Raw genomic sequence first — 9,785 nt, 5'->3', positions numbered from 1 at the left:
CAGCGTGCCTGAAATGCAACCGTCATCATATGGAACAATGTTTATGGGGTTCGGACAAATTCTTCAAGTGTCGAGCCAGTGATCACATCTGAAGGACTGCCCGCAGTGGAGGCAGCCGACTCAGGGGAGAGTGTTCGCCATGCATGCCGAGGAGGCGAACCCAGACACGAATCTACTGACTGGTAACCTATTTAATTTAACATCGTATTATTTTTGCCATTCATGCTTCAAATTTTACTCGGGATTAATAGTTTGTTCTCGTATTTTGGAGACTTTGGTTAGAGATTTCTAACCACGCATGATGTTATAATTAGTATTTTGGGGTATAAGTTTATGCGTCGTGCTAATGCCCCTCAGGAAATATCTTCATAAAGAGAGTAGCCACAAAGGCCTTGTTAGACTCCGGGCCACTCACTCTTTTATCTCAGAGATGTTCGTTAATTATTTGGATGTCAAGTCCATTGGACTCGATGTGAGCTACTCCGTAACGGTCCCATCAGGGGAGGAGTTATCAGCTACTAGCGACGTATTTTGTGGGTCGAGTCCTGAGAAAAATGAAGTATTTGTAGAAGCAACGAATAATCTTGGAAAGATATTGGCTAAGATAAAAATTCACTTCGTATATGGGGGAGGTAATATTGGGTTAATATGATCTGTTTCAACATCTGTTCATTTTGAATGTAGTCAGGTTTTGGGTATTATTCCTACAACTTTAGCTGAAGGAAATATTATATGTAATACGATCGAGGATGAATTAAAAGTTTCTTCTATGTATGAAGAATCACCAAAATGATTTTTTTTTTTAAAAAACAAACTTAAACAAAATTTAAAAAATATTATTTTAAAATAAAACCATGTTTATTGTTTGTATCTTAGCAATTTTCGCAAAAATATCATACATTATATGTTTGAAAGATTTAAATTAGAAAATACATTGATCTATCTAATGTTGTTTAAATTTTTATATGAAAAAAGTCAATTTTAATTTCTGATCACCATAAAAATATTATTTATGAAATATTTTAGAGTGATTAACCATTGTGATAAGATCAATTATTAAAGTATATGGCCCAAGATGTACATGATAAAAGTACCTAAAATTTTAAACTCACGCATATTTTGTGAATGAGTGGAGAGGATTGATGTGGGGACCCGGACGCTAATCAAGTTCTTAATCATCATTGGGACTAATTAATCAATTATAGCAATCAGGGTCTAAATTTTTTTTTAAAATGCGGAAGGTAATGGAATCAAACTCCTATACATTTCAGTATAAAAGTATAAATCTGATAAAATATACAATCATACATACTCAGGTTCAACACCTACTATCAAGTGTTCAAACCCTAGTTCTAATCCAAGTCCGGTATCACCACTCTAATCTCGATCTGTCTTCACCTCTGTGACCCTGTACCTGTCCCACCTGTTGTCATGCACACATACAAATAAGACAACAGCCGGATAACTCCGGTGAGATATAAATATCCCAGTATAAACAATGTATTAAACGCAATCATATAAAACATATATAAAAAGCATAAACAACATCAAAACATGTATCTAGTCTGATTACATGAATTAATGACTCGTGATCTAATCTTATCTTATCTCAAATCTAGGGATCCCAATCTAATTTAGACTTTGGTATGCTGTATCGAGTGTCTGAGATAGACGTCGATCTACATCTAAGGCTCTTCGATACACCGTAAGTCTAGAGTCTTATCGGTTCTGAGAAAGACTCGGCGGTTCTGCCCTAGCTAGGCTGATCTACCCTAGACTCGGACTCTGACTTTGTTCTAAGTCAATAGATTAACATATCAATCTGATAATCTGCAAATATCAATGCAATACAATAAAGTATGTGATTTAGGGAAATTCAAGTCAAACCTAACTCGAGTTGTGCAATACCGAATCAACATTTATTTATACCTTTCTTGCTGTCGATCTGATACAATCAAAGTTTTGATTCAAAGTCTGTCACTGTTCAATCTGACAATGACAATACCAATATTCTGTATTAATATTCCAATCAAATCACGACACTTCTGTTTAATCAAATTCTGACGGTACAACAGTACAATCTCGCGATATCTGTGATACCAAACCAGTATCTACTAATTCCAGCAATTTACAATCAACCACCGTACCAATCTGATATAAATTCTAGTCAATTTCATTCTGAAATTCATAACAATTTCATCTTCAGTCCGTTTTTTAATCTGACTTCGATTCTATGCTGTCTAACATGCCAAGAACAACATATATGACGTGTATTCAATTCTAACAACATCATAATTTCCAAACATGTCAAAACGTAACAAAACTTACGTCCTGTAGTAGCCTGCGTTGCTTTGACCACAGTACCGAAGTCTGATTTAAAATCTAACAGACGGATTGAAATATAAAGGCGTAAGGATTTCTAAAAGATTTCTCGATTTCTTCTTTCTTCGTTTCTTTGATTTCTAAAGAAGATATGTATATATATATTCCAATTGCATGTTAAGGCAACGTGTCTTCTTTTCTTGAACTTGGGTCGGCGCTCGAACGGTAAGAAAGTACCGCTCGAACGCGGCACTCTCTGTCCAAACATTTCCGAATGCACCCTTGGCGCACGGGCGGTCAAAAACTACCGCCCGGGCGCCAACTCTTCTGCCTGCAACCAAATCCTATTGAACATTGGCGCTCGGGCGGTCATTTTCTACCGCTCGGGTGCCAACAGTTCTGTCCCAAAAGTTGTGAAATTTATATGTTTGGCCAATCTTGTCTCGTAATAGCCCATCTATAATTATATCAATTTAACTTCAAAAATCTTTGATTAACATGATATAAGATCTAGGGCATTACAATTGAGAAATCAGTTTTTGAGCCTGTATTGATCATAAGAGAGGCTATCTATTGTTTAGATCTTGAGTTTTTATTTTGAAAAAAAATCGATATTTCCTGGAAAAAAGAAAAAAAAAGAGATGTTGAATATTTATGTAATTTTAAAGTTATATGCTACGACCCATTTATCTCTCATAGAAAAAAGAAAAAAAAATAGAAAGAAAGAAATATATTATATAAATTAAATAAATATGTGGTCAAGGAGCATAAACTTAGTCTTATTCTATGATTATTTGAAAGGGAAAAAAAATCTCAAAAGAATATCAGGGAAAAAAAATATAATAAGAATAACTAGATTTTGAATCAATGAATTTCATATCTTTTGATTAATTTGGCTCGTTTGTCTGTTTGCAATCTGTAAACTATTTTCCTGAGCATTTATCTGTATTCTAACTCGATGAGAGAAATCATTCTCATGAATTGAAACATTTAATAACCTGTGAGGATATGGAGTCGGGACTCTTACTAGGAATTTCTCAAGGTTATGTACATTTAATTACTTGAAAATAAGCTTTGAATTGATTAGCTTTCATTATTTCATAAATTATAATTATGTTGATCTTGATATAACTTTGACATTTTTCAATTTTAATTTAAACAATTGGATAGTTCTGATTATATTTCTATTTAAATTAATCAATATGTTTTGTGTTGCTATTAACGCTTAAATTTCTAGGGACTAACAATAAGTTGGTTGGGGTGTGATAAACATAAAAAATTATACATTAATTAAATGTTTTATAATATAAATTTATAGTTTTTGTTTCATTAAGTGTTTAAATATTATATGTTTTATAATAAATTATATAAAATATAAGTAGTTGTGTAATTATAAGTTTTTATTATTTTTACAGTTTTGATAAAATAAGAATAACATTGGCTTTGAAAATGAGATTAAAATGATTATTGGACCTATAGAAATTTGATTTTAATATCTACAATATCGGTGGCAAGCATGAGATAAAAATCTTCTTACAATTGAGATCAAATTAAGCAACAAATAGAGTTACCAAAAGAGTGACAGTTTTACCATATTAGGGCATTTTGACAATATCTCTCAAATTACTTGGTCAAAGGGTAACAAAAAAATAACACAATTCAACAAAATGAATTATCTATATGTTTTGTTTTATGTTGAAAAGCAAAATCGGATGAGAATATTTTTAAAAGTGATGTGTATGATGACATAATTTCTTGGAATACCAATGAAGACTTATATGTACAAAATAATATTTTATTTGTGGTTTTCTCCCAAATTTGGCTATAAACATGGGTGTATTGTAATGTATTGAGATATCCGTAATTTTATAAATAAACGTTTGAGTTCATAATATTTCTCTCTTTGTTTTTCTTTTATTTCTTCATTTAAATATAATTAACATGTTAATTTCATATTTAAATTTTTACACTTTGAATAATAAGTAGGTAACTTTCCCAAAGTTGAGATGAAAAGGTGAAACTCTTGGTATAATAATATATAAGATAATTTAAAAGGTATTAATTTATGTTTTATATTATTTATTCATTATTTATTGTTTATGTTATATTTATTTCTTTAAACATTATTATACCCTGTTTATAAGTGAGAGTTTTGATTTATTGTTGTTATATGTTACACTAAATTTTTGAAACCATTTAAATGTTAATTTGATATTACCTAACTATTTAAAGTGGATGCCTTGATTTATTATATATGAATATATCATAATATTAATTTCTTGGTACTATTTAAATGTTTGTTTGGTTTACCAACCATTTAAAGTGGAAACCTTGATTTTAGTGTTAACAAATATATATATACCACAATAAATACTTGACAACATTTATAAGTTTTGGTATATATTATATACTTATAAGATAATAATATTTAAATAATATAAATATGATTATTTAATATATTGAAATTATTTTATTAAGTGGATTTCAATAATGTTCATTAATGTTATCTTTATTAAAATACCAAGAGTGGATCCTCTAATCTCAACTACTTCAACTAAAATTTGAATAATTAAAAATTACCAATTAAAGATTCAAACAATTAAAAGAAAAAAAAACAAAACAAAAGGACATTGTAGTGGACTTGTAATTAACTTAGCTTCCTTGTGGATACGATGTTCAAACTCACCGAATTATACTACTTGTGGAGAATCTGCTTTTGGAATTTCAACGATCAAAGTCGCACCACTGGACAGTCATGTTTAAAATGCCCTTCTTTGTGGCATATAAAGCACTTATATATGATGTGGCTTTTGGATCTTGATCGGCCTCTTTTGTTCTTATATTTTTTTCTTTTAGTTCTTCTCCGAGTGTTCAGACTCTCACCATGAACTTGCCTTTGTGACTGAATTCTCTTCTGTAGTTCTTTGGCTTAGATGGCAGATTGAACCTCTTCAAGGGTGATGGATTGTCCCTTCCACACAATAAGGCATCTCTAAAATGTTCATATGAGTTTGGGAGGGAATTCAATAATATCAGAGCCTTGTCCTCTTCTTCCAACTTCACCTCGATATTTTCAAGATCATCAAGAATCTTGATGAAGTCATCTATTTGATCAGGATCCCCTTGCCTTCTCCAATCTTGAACAAATGTCATGGCCCAGTCCACATGTAATATTGTCCGATTTGGCCCGAGGCCTCACGGTTTTAAAACGCGTCATATCGTGCGGCACACACACACTGGCTCAAACCTAGCTCTGATATCAAATGTCACGGCTCAGCCTCAGGCCAAAGCGGAGAATATCATAAGTGGGCTGGACCGTGACATTTGGTATCAGAGCTAGGTTTGAGCCAATGTGTGTGTGCCGCACGATGCGATGCGTTTTAAAACCGTGAGGCCTCGGGCCAAAGTGGACAATATCACAAGTGGGCTGAGCCGTGGCAACAAATAAAATCTTTGTTTCAGGTACAACCTATTGGCAAGATACTTGGTCATATACAACTTCTCAATTTTGCACCACATGGCAGCTGCAGTGGTTTCTTTGGAGAATCATGAAGTGGTTTGTCCCCCAAACATAGAATTATGGCACTTTGAGCCTTGGCTGCAATGACCATCTGTTCTTTTGAATATTCTTCTGTTGTTACTCCACCTTTTAGGGCTTCAACTAGCCCTTGTTGAATCAAAATAGCACGCATCTTGATTACCCACAGCCCAAAGTCATTGTTTCCTGTGAATTTCTCTATGTCGTACTTCATAGAGCACATCTTCTTGATTTGTCAATTGATTTGTGGATTGGTTACCCACAGACGGCGCCACTTGTGATGATTTTGTTTCCAAATCAGTAAGATGATGAACACGTTCCTTGCTTGCGAGTTGGTGTACCAGCACTCAAGCATAAAAGAAAATGATAGACAAAGAAATTACGTGGTTCGGCCTTGAATGACCTACGTCCACGGGAAGAAAAAAGACCCACTCTTTATTCAATCACCAGAGAGTATTTACAATTATAGAGATATAAATAGCACTCAAGAATTTTCAATCAAGCTTATTCTCCTTGATCTCTTCTCTTTTCTTGGGCTTGAGCCTCTCGTAATCCTTTTCTGTGTTCTATATATATCTTTTCCTTCAGCCGAGAAACTCTCCAAAGTAACAGCTCCCAACTCTTTCCAACTGACAGAACACATCTGTAAGGTCCATAAAATTCGATTTACGTAATCTGAATCCATGTAATCTAGAGTTTATTTAAAAGATGTGTTTAAAGATTTTTATGCATTTAATGCGTGATTATTGCATGGTTAGAGTTTATTGCATGATTATTTTAAAGTTTCATTAAGTTACATTTCGAGCTCAAACGAGGAACGTAGACCGGGGGTTATCAGGAAAAATATTTTTTTATTGAATGATTAATTTTAATTAATTAGTTTGAAGTGTCATAAGGGTATTTTTCGAAAGTGAGCCTTGGTTGGGTATTTTTACTTGCCGGGTTATAATTTTTATCGATACGCAAATTTTAACGATTCGTAGAACTTTTGAGGTTTCGGGCAATATTTTCTAAAACGTATCAAAATAAAATATTTTTCGGGAGTGTTATTGAACTTGTTGGGTTTGTTTTATAGCCTAATGGACTCAAAACCCTTTTAATTTTTAATTAAGGCTCATTAGTGCATATTTTATTAACCTAAACTACACTTAATCAAACACGAACCCTACATAACACCCTTTGCCGCCCACCTCACATTTCAGCAGCCACTCCCCAACGTTTTTCAGCAGCCTTCCCTCCCCTTTGCAGTAGCAAGCTTCGGCCCCTCAATATTTTCAAGAAAACATCTCTCCCGCCTCTCCAGTTACGTCCCGCACGTAGATATTCTCATTTAAACGCTAAGGCACGCATGTATCTTCTTTTTCGCTTCATTCATGCCAATATTATGCTAAAGTTTATGTAAATGCATAGAAATCTTTTGATCTACCATGTGTTCACGTTTTTGTATAAGTTTGACATGAAAATTGCCTTTTACATGACTCATGCTCATGTCTTCCTTGATTTGTTTGTGTAAGGGGGCTACTAACCTTCGTGCTAGGGGGCTGTTAACGTCATGAACTAAGGTAGCAAGGGGCTGGAGTTGGCTTAGTGTCGAAAGCATTGAGGGCCGATCGATTCTTAGCGATTGTTGGCTCGGTTTTGGCGAGATCAAAGGCTTTGGGTTGTGCCATCGTGCATGGCTTGAATCCAGCCAAGAAACTGACCCTCTTGGGTCCGTGACAGATCCGGGAGAGGGCCATGAACGGCTTTTCGTGGTCTACGAGTCGGCCGAAGGGGTTAGGTCGAGGGAGGGTTCGTTAGCTTGTGTGGCGCGGTTTCAAGGGTAGCGCACGGAGCTGATGTTTCGGGAAGTAGGGTCAGCTAGGGTTCGTAAACGAGAGCCTCTTGGGTTCGAACTTGGTACCAGAATAGATGGTTAGCTGCTGGTCCGCTTGGTCTTGAGCTAGGGTCGAAATTATGGAAGCGTGGTGCACTAGGGTTCGAGTATGCATGTTCAGAATTTCCAGCAACTTGTGTTTACTAATTGAGGGTCATAAGGGGTCTGAAATAAGTGGTTTTTAGGCTGGTCCCGTAGTTTTTAGTCACGGTTTAAGTTTGGAAAAATTTGGTTGAGTTTCAGGTTGATTCGGGATAAAACCGGGACTCGGGTCCAAGTTTTAAAATGAATCGTATAACTTCTGAAACGGGCTCGGTTTTACGTCAAAGAAATGCTTATTGGTTTGCGATGTTTTAAGGAGTTTGGTAAGTTTCAGGTCGAAATTTTGAGGTCCAGGGATAAAGTGGTCATTTTGGGTTTCCAGGGGCAAAATGATCATTTTGCACCTGAGTCGAGATTTTAGTTCTGACAATGGCCTGAGCACAATTTGGCATGTTTTATTTAAATGTTTTTGTATCACGAGGATGATTTTTGTGAATTATGAAAAAATACGTTGCATGCTTGATTTAAGAAAAATTTCGTATATGTATGATTTTAATAAGTGATGAAAATGATAATGCTTTTGAAGGGTGATAGTTGGTTGTAACTGACGATATATGTATACGATGATGATGAGGCCTAGGCACAGTGGATGGATAATACTGTCGCTAATGTCCGATAGCCGCCTGGTACCACAGTTATACGTAGATGGATCCATCGAATAAAGCTGACACGAAAGTCACAACTAATGAACTGAATTTAATTAAAGTAAATGTATAAATATATGGTGATACGCTGAGCTGTTTTGACACGCATGCTTTTAGAATATGTTTTTGTTTACATTTTTAAGATCATGAAACGTATTTTATTACAGCACTTTTCACTGTTGCATGTTATGTATACGTATTTGCTATTAACTATACAGATGTGTTGAATCTTTAGACTCACTAGGCGTCTATGATGCAAGTGATTGTTGAGGAGGCTGGGGGTGCTGAATTTTGAGTAGGTAGGGCTGGATTTGCGCACTTGACCCGAGGACCATATTTTTCGCACATCACGTTTTTATTATTTTAGAGTGAACATGAACATTTTTATGCACTGATTTTGACATGTTAATGATTATTAGGACTTTTACTTGTTTATTTTTACGCACATTTTTTGATGGACGAGTTCGCCATTTTTAACTGTAGTGTTTTATTTGTTATTTAATTACGATTATTTTTAAAAGAGTATTTTACAGCAATGTCGCATGCATACAAATTTTAAGAATTTCGAAGATGAATATGTAAAAAAAAAGTTTTAACAGTATTTTAAGTCGTAGATGTTTCAATGTGCATGCAACTAACTCAATGGTTTTCAGCTCCCATTGACTTAACTTTGAGACATATTTCGATAAACATCAACCTTCTCTCAACACTTATTATAATTTAGATTTTTGTAATATTTTAAACGGTTTTTTTTCAATTGATCAAATTTTCTATTACATGTTTCTAAGAAATAAAGTCACACCATGTCGCTTTGGACATTCGTCAACTAGTAACGAAAATGGTAGATTTTCTTGTATAACAATATATAAATGTAACAGTCGACTATAAATACATTATTTATGCAACATCTTGTGTTCGTCAAAATAGTCAAATCTTGGTAAGAGCGGACACGTCACATCGAAGGGTTTGAATGCCGAAGAGAGAACTAAACGAACGACTTGGTTATAATGATTCCGTGACTTGGATATTTAAGATAAAATAGATATTTTGTGACACATTATATATATATAATATATTTTGTGACACGTTTTATATTATATATATATACAAAAAATTGTGTGAGATGATCTCACGGTCGTATTTTGTGAGACAGATTTCTTATTTGGGTCGTACATGAAGAAATATTACTTTTTATGCTAAGATTATTATTTTTTATTGTGAATATCAGTAGTGTTGACCCGTCGCACATATAAATATTCGTGAGACCGTCTCACAAAAAACCTACTCACACACACATATATAT

This window comes from Primulina eburnea, chromosome 1, assembly GCF_022965805.1.
Source record: "Primulina eburnea isolate SZY01 chromosome 1, ASM2296580v1, whole genome shotgun sequence".
Classification (NCBI taxonomy): domain Eukaryota; kingdom Viridiplantae; phylum Streptophyta; class Magnoliopsida; order Lamiales; family Gesneriaceae; genus Primulina; species Primulina eburnea.
Note: the sequence above shows the minus strand (reverse complement) of the source record.